Source organism: Lynx canadensis, chromosome A2 (assembly GCF_007474595.2).
Source record: "Lynx canadensis isolate LIC74 chromosome A2, mLynCan4.pri.v2, whole genome shotgun sequence".
NCBI lineage: Eukaryota > Metazoa > Chordata > Mammalia > Carnivora > Felidae > Lynx > Lynx canadensis.
This window is the reverse complement of record NC_044304.2, coordinates 113,253,606-113,260,841: the sequence shown is the minus strand read 5'-3', so window position 1 is coordinate 113,260,841 and position 7,236 is coordinate 113,253,606. Positions and strand designations below refer to the sequence as shown.

Below are 7,236 nucleotides of genomic sequence, written 5' to 3'. Positions count from 1 at the left end.
TGAAACAAGCAGTAAATTTTGTCTTCTCTGGAAACTGAACGAGAAGAAAACTTGTGCAAATAAAAATATGCATTCTGGCAATATTGAAGCATGTTTCTTCCATTATTTCATTCTTCCATAAGGCTAAGTTTTTTTTTTTTCAAAGAGTAAAAGCATGTTAGTTAGGTATACTTATCTCTTGGAGCTGGCAAAGAAAAGTCCAGCAGTTTCATGCTTATCCATCACTATAATATATGGTAGCATATACGGTATATACTTACAATATATTGTAAATAATATAGTTGTAGTTTCTTTCTGAAAACAGTCATTTGCATGACAATTAAGTGGCACTTTGGGAGCTATTTTCTGTTTTTAGTCTCCTGAGGTATGGTTTCAAGTGATTAAAAAAATTATATTCTCATTTTACCTTCATTTCTCCACCTCCCCCCCCCCCCCAATTTTTAACTTTAAGGATGAAAGATACTTAACAGTGCCTGGATGTGGAATTGAATCAGTGTAAACTCCAAGCTGTTAGACCTTCCAGAAGGACTCAAAATGCCAGTGGAAGCTTTCTGCTTTTTCTTGAGATCTAAGAAGTACTACATAATATTTTGGAAGCTTCCAGAAAGAAAAAAAAATGAGGGAAAGCACTGTTCCCAGAGAAGAGTGGAATTCTCAAATCACTGTCTCAGATGATAATTTTAAAAAAAATTACAGGAACAGAGCTGTAGGCAGAAGAAATATGAATATTTTACTCATCATTTTCATTTTCTTATTTCTAGTGAATGCGGAAATATGGTCACAAAATTTACTTAAGAACAGGCTTCTCAAGCATATGTGGGTTGCAGACTAAATCCTCAGCTTGGTGAATTATTTGCACTTATCTAAAATGGCAATAGCAAGGAGTAAAGATTAAGTACAGGAGAAACACTATTTGTAGGTTAATCTGGCATATGAAATGTGTATGAAGAAAAGGCAAAGAAAGAGCGATGCAAAAAAACTGTGACCCAAGATATGGTGGTAAATTATAAGCTATTGAAAAGTTTGACATTAGAAGGCATGACAAATTGTTCTATTTTAAGTTTTAAAAATATGCATAACTGTTTCAGGGTAATAAGATTGGATTCTTATTTGAGTTCAAGTAACAATAAACTATTTTACCCGATAGTACCATAGGACACGATATTTAATATTTAAGTCAAGCATAAAGTTATATTTTGATGCAGGCATAATAAAACTTAAAGGAAAATTAAGTGAATATTTGAATATTTTGTGGCCTTGAGGGTGGAGAAGGCCGTATAGACAGAAATGCAAAGGAAGAAACCCCAAGGGGAAATACCAGTGTTTTAGCAACATAGAACCTTACACATCTTACACATGTCAACAGACACCATAAATAAACTTAAAGACGTATGACTAACTGGGGGGAAAGAAGAATATATAAGTAATAAAATCTTCAACTACAGTTGTTGAGTTGTCTATTTTTCCTTTTAATTCTGTAAGTTTTTACTTTCCATATTTTAGGGCTATTTTTAGGTACAAATACATTTATAATTTTTATATCTTTCTGAGACATTATTTATCATTCTGAAATGTCTTTGTTTCTAGTCATATTCCTTGTCTTTAAGTCTATTTTTATGACATTATAGTTCTGCTTATATGGTTACTATCTGAATGGTATAGTTTTTTTCCTCCTTTTACTTTTACCCTCTTTGTATTTACAAAAAGGTTGTTTGAGATATAATTGACATATAACATTCTTTTCTTTTAAAAAAAATTTTTAATGTTTATTTATATTTGAGAAAGAAAGAGAGAGAGAGAGAGAGTGAGTGAGTGCTGGAGCAAGGGAGGGGCAGAAAGAGGGGAGGGGCAGAAAGAGAGAGAGACAGAATCCAAAGCAAGCTCCAGGCTCTGAGCTGTCAGCACAGAGCCCAACCCAGGGCTTGAACCCGTGAACTGTGAGATCATGACCTGAGCTGAAGTCAGATGCTTAACTGAGCCACCCAGACACCCCAACATTATTTTCTTTAAAAAAAATATTTATTTATTTATTGTGTGTGACAGAGCACATGCGTGTGTAAGAGATAGAGTCCCAACTGGGCTCCATGCTGACAGTGCATCAATCTCACAAATTGTGAGACCACGACCTGAGCCAAAATCGAGTCAGATGCTTAACCTACTGAGCCGTCCAGGTGCCCCATGTTTTTTGTTTTTGCTTTTGCTTTTAAGATTTTATTTTTAAGTATACCCAATGTGGGGCTCGAGCCTACAATCCTGAGATCAACAGTGGCATGCTCCAATGACTGAGCCAGCAAGGCACCCCTTTGCTCATTAAATTTGAGGTTTATCTTGTCAGATATTTGCAGTACTTAAAAAGAAAATGTTCAAACTAAATACAGTTTAAAATATTTAACTAACTTAATTATGTTTATAAATAGAACTGATTACATAATGAGATTCAACTTGAATTTAACCAGCAATCAGAAAGTCAGCAAAAGTAATTTAACACAAATATATATGTATATATATATTTAAATATTTCATCACATATAAACTGATGAGAACTGGTAGACTAAGACATTTAGATAAGTAGAATTTGGCCAAGGTGGTTGTGTGGCCAAATTAGAGTTTTTTCTTTCTTTTTTTTTTTTTTTTTTTTTCAGGGGAGAGCGCGAACGCAGTCCCCCACTACCACAAATTATGCAGTCGAGTTTCCCACATTTGGGGAAATCGCAGGGGTCAGCACATCCCGAGTGCAATGGATAAGCCTCGCCCTGGGAAAACCACCTTCCTGATCATGGTATCTCCCCTGCCAGGTAAGTATAGAGTTTTTTCTTTCAATGGCAGTGACCACAAAGACACAGTACCCCTGGAGCATATTCTTTTTAAGTTTTTTTTTTAATGTTTATTTATTTTTGAGAGAGAGAGAGAGAGTGCGAATGGGAGAGGGGCAGAGAGAGAGGGAAACAGAATTCAAAGCAGGCTTCAGGCTGTGAGCTGTCAGCACAGAGCCCAAGGTGGGGCTCAAACTCATGGAACTGTGATATCATGACCTGAGCTGAAGTCGAATGCTTAACTGACTAAGCCACCCAGGCACCCCACCTTGGAGCATATTCTAATGCACAGAGGACAAGAGGAAAATGTATAGCATAAATGCAATCGCAAAAGCAGCAATGATATAATAGGTAAAAAAGATCACTAGCTGTGAGTTTATAATTAAGGCAGAATACCCATGCATTTCATTAGTGGAATTTAAGAAGCTGCAGAAAGAATAAAGATGTGTCAGTTAGTATTTTAGTACTGATGAAAAAGAAAATTATCAACTAGGGCGTCAGAAGGAGTCTATATTGTGGTACAGAGAAAGCTCAATAAGAAAAGGGAGAAGACTAAGACCAGGATAAATGCTACCTAAACTACTTATTGATGGCCAAGAGCTACACAATGTGTTGGGGAGGGAGTTAAATCTTGATGAAATGAGTTTTCACTAATTTCACTTCAACCCCAACAAAATATTGGGACATTGGATTTAAGGTCTTGTTTTTATTGCCTGTTTGTTTTTAACTACTGAAGGCATTGTCCCATAACATTGTCACCAACATTTCTAACCTTGGGAGGAGAGAAACAAGGATAAGAACAGTTAAGAGCCGGAGCTCTAGAGGTTACCTCAAACTCAATTTTATGATATTGACCAAGTCAACTGGCTTCTCTAAACTTCAGTGTCCACATCTGTAAAATGAGAGCAATGATTATCCCTGCTTTATGAGGTTACTGTGATAATCAAATGGACCAAGGCTTTTAGAGTTTCAGTAAAATGCCTGGACATAGTAAATGCTAAAGATTAATTATTATCAGGGTGCCTGGCTGGCTCAGAAGATCATATGACTTTTGATCTCAGGGTCATGAGTTTGAGCCCTATGTTAGGTGTAGAGATTACTCAAGATAAATAAGTAAATAAACTTAAAAAAATTATCATTAAAGTAGGAAAACAAAAGTATGCATTAGTAAATGTTTGGAGGACTGTTTTATCATTATATGTGTTAATTTGTATGGCCTTTTAACTTGTCTTCTGTATTTTAATGTTAATTATCTCTTTTTAGTCTCAAAGTTATGAAAAGGAATACACTAGAATGTTATAGGACTGACCTAAAGTATTGACCCATCAAAAGAATATTTGCTTCTAGAGGAGGTTAAGGCAGAGGAAGCATATTCAAAACATGTCTTTCAATTGAGAAAAATCACTATCCAAAATCTTTTAGATAGTTCCTGTACTGTGATTTAACATTCAGCCATACCTATCTTCTCCATATTCCAAAATTTCAGAAGAAGGTTAAGAATGCAAGCATTCTTGGGAATGCAAGCTGGTGCAGCCACCCTGGTAAACAGTATGGAGGTTCCTCAAAAAACTAAAAATAGAACTACCCTACAACCCAGCAATTGCACTATTAGGTATTTATCCAAGGGATACAGGTGTGCTGTTTCGAAGGGACACATGCACCCCAATGTTTCTAGCAGCACTATCGACAATAGCCAAAGGATGGAAAGAGCCCAAATGTCCATCCAGGGATGAATGGGTAAAGAAGATGTGGTATATATATACAATGGAGTATTACTTGACAATCAAAAAGAATGAAATCTTGCCATTTGCAACTACATGGATGGAACTGGAGGGTATTATGCTAAGTGAAATGAGTCAGTCAGAGAAAGACAAAAATCATATGACTTCACTCGCATGAGGGCTTTAAGAGACAAAACAGATGAACATAAAGGAAGGGAAACAAAAATAATATAAAAACAGGGAGGGGGACAAAACAGAAGAGACTCATACATATGGAGAACAAACTGAGGGTTATGGGAGGGGTTGTGGGAGGGGTGATGGGCTAAATGGGTAAGGGGCACTGAGGAATCTACTCCTGAAATCATTGTTGCACTACATGCTAACTAATTTGGATGTAAATTATGTAACAAAAAAATTAAAAAAAAATAATCCATGTGTAAGCAGCTAACACTAATTCTTGGTATATATTACTTAATCTGGAAACAATCACTAAATAAAACAAGTCTTCTTTAACGTACAAAAAAAAAAAAAAGAATGCAAACATTCTAATCCTTGCTATACCATTTCCTAGCTATGTGACTGCTATGGGTTGAATTTTATCTCCTCCCTTCTCCCCAGATATGTTGAAATCCTAACCCTCAGTTCTTCACAATGTGATCTAATTTGGAAATACCATCGTGTAGATGAAATTGGTTAAGATGAGGTCATACTGGAGTAGGCTGAGCTCCTGATCCAACATGACTGGTGTCCTTATAAGAAGACAGCCATTCCATATATGACAAGCTTACAGTTAACATCATACTCAGGGGTGAAAAGCTAAAAGCTTTTCCTTTAACATCAGGAGCAAGACATGAACATCAACTCTCAGCACTTTTATTCAAAATAATATTGGAAGTCTTAGCCAAAGAAATTAGGCAAGAAAAAGAAATAAAATGAATCCAAACCAGGAAGGAAAGAGTAAAGTTGTCTCTATTTGCAGATGACATGATTTTATGTAGTGAAAATCTTAAAGATCCTACCAAAAAACTGTTAGAACTAATAAATGAATTCAATGACGTTGCAGGACGCAAAATCAATAAACAACAATTTGCTGTCTTTCTTTATAAATATTAAGCTATGAGAAAGATAAACTGAGAAAACATTCGCACTTGGAATTATATCAAAAAGAACAAAATACTTAGGAATTCCTTTCACCAAGAAGATGAAAGACCCATACAATGAAAATTACAAGACATGGATGAATAAAATTGAAGAAGACACAAATAAATGGAAAGATATTCTGTGCTCATGGATTAGAAAAATTAATATTAATTTTTTTAATGTTTATTTATTCTTGAGAGAGAAAAAAGAGAGAGAGAGAGAGAGAGAGAGAGAGAGAGAGAATGTGAGTGGGGGAGGGGCAGAGAGAGAGAGAGAGAGGGAGACACAGAATCTGAAGCAGGCTCCAGGCTCTGAGCTGTCAGCACAGAAACCATAAAAATCTCCAGGTGCCCAAGAATTAATATTTTTTAAATGTCCATGGGGCGCCTGGGTGGCTCAGTCGGTTAAGCGTCCGACTTCGGCTCAGGTCACGATCTCACGGTCTGTGAGTTCGAGCCCTGGGTCGGGCTCTGGGCTGATGGCTCAGAGCCTGGAGCCTGCTTCCTTTTCTGTGTCTCCCTCTCTCTCTACCCCTCCCCCGTTCATGCTCTGTCTCTCTCTGTCTCAAAAATAAATAAAAAACATTAAAAAAAAATTAAAAAAAAATAAATGTCCATACTACCCAAAGCAATCTATAGATTCATTGCAATTCCTATCAAAATTTCAATGGCATTTTCCACAGAAATAGAACAAACAATCCTAAACTTTGTATGTAATCACAAAAAAGCCAAAGCATTCTTGAGAGAAAATGGTGCTGGAGGCACCACACTCCCTAAATTCAAAACTATACAACAGAACAATAGTAATCAACACAATATGGTATTGGCATAAAAACAGAAACATAGATCAATGAAACAGAGCAGAGAACCCAAAAATGAAACCACATATGTATGGTCAATTAATGTATGACAAAGGAGACAAGAATATGCAATGGGGAAAGAACAGTCTCTTCAATAAGTGGCATTGGGCAAACTGGACAGTCACATGTAAAAGAATGAAACTAGACTACCATCCTACATAAAAATCAACTCAAGATGAACTAATGACTTGAATATAAGACCTGAAACAATAAAAATCCTATAAGCAAATGTAAGTGGTAAGTTCTTTGACATTGGTCTTGGTGATGATTTTTAAAAACCTGACTCCAAAAGCAAAGACAACAAAAGCAAAAATAAACAAGTGGGACTATGTTAAACTAAAAAGCTTCTACACAGCAAAAGAAATCACCAACAAAATGAAAAGGCAACCTACTGAATGGAAGAAAGTATTTGCAAATCACGTAACAGATAAGGAGCTAATATCCAAAATATATGAAGAACTCAATACAACTCAATAGCAAAACAACAATCCAAGTTTAAAATGGGCAGTGATCTGAATACACATATTTTTTCTGGGGGAAAAAAAAAGACATATAGATGGCCTACAGGTACATGAAAATGTGCTCAACATCCTTAATTATCAGGGAGATGCAAATAAAAGCCATAATGAGATACACCTCCTCTCTGTCATAGAATAGCTATAATAAAAAAGACAAGAAACAACAAGTGTTGGTGAAGATGTGG

General features: G+C 35.9%; 1 non-coding gene across 1 annotated transcript; it reads right to left on the bottom strand.

Moving 5' to 3' along the window:
* Positions 1-2,639: 2,639 nt before the first annotated feature.
* Positions 2,640-2,803, bottom strand: LOC115509537. The gene has a single exon (XR_003967422.1). It is a non-coding gene; the product is annotated as a U1 spliceosomal RNA (small nuclear RNA).
* Between the last annotated feature and the right edge of the window lie 4,433 nt (positions 2,804-7,236).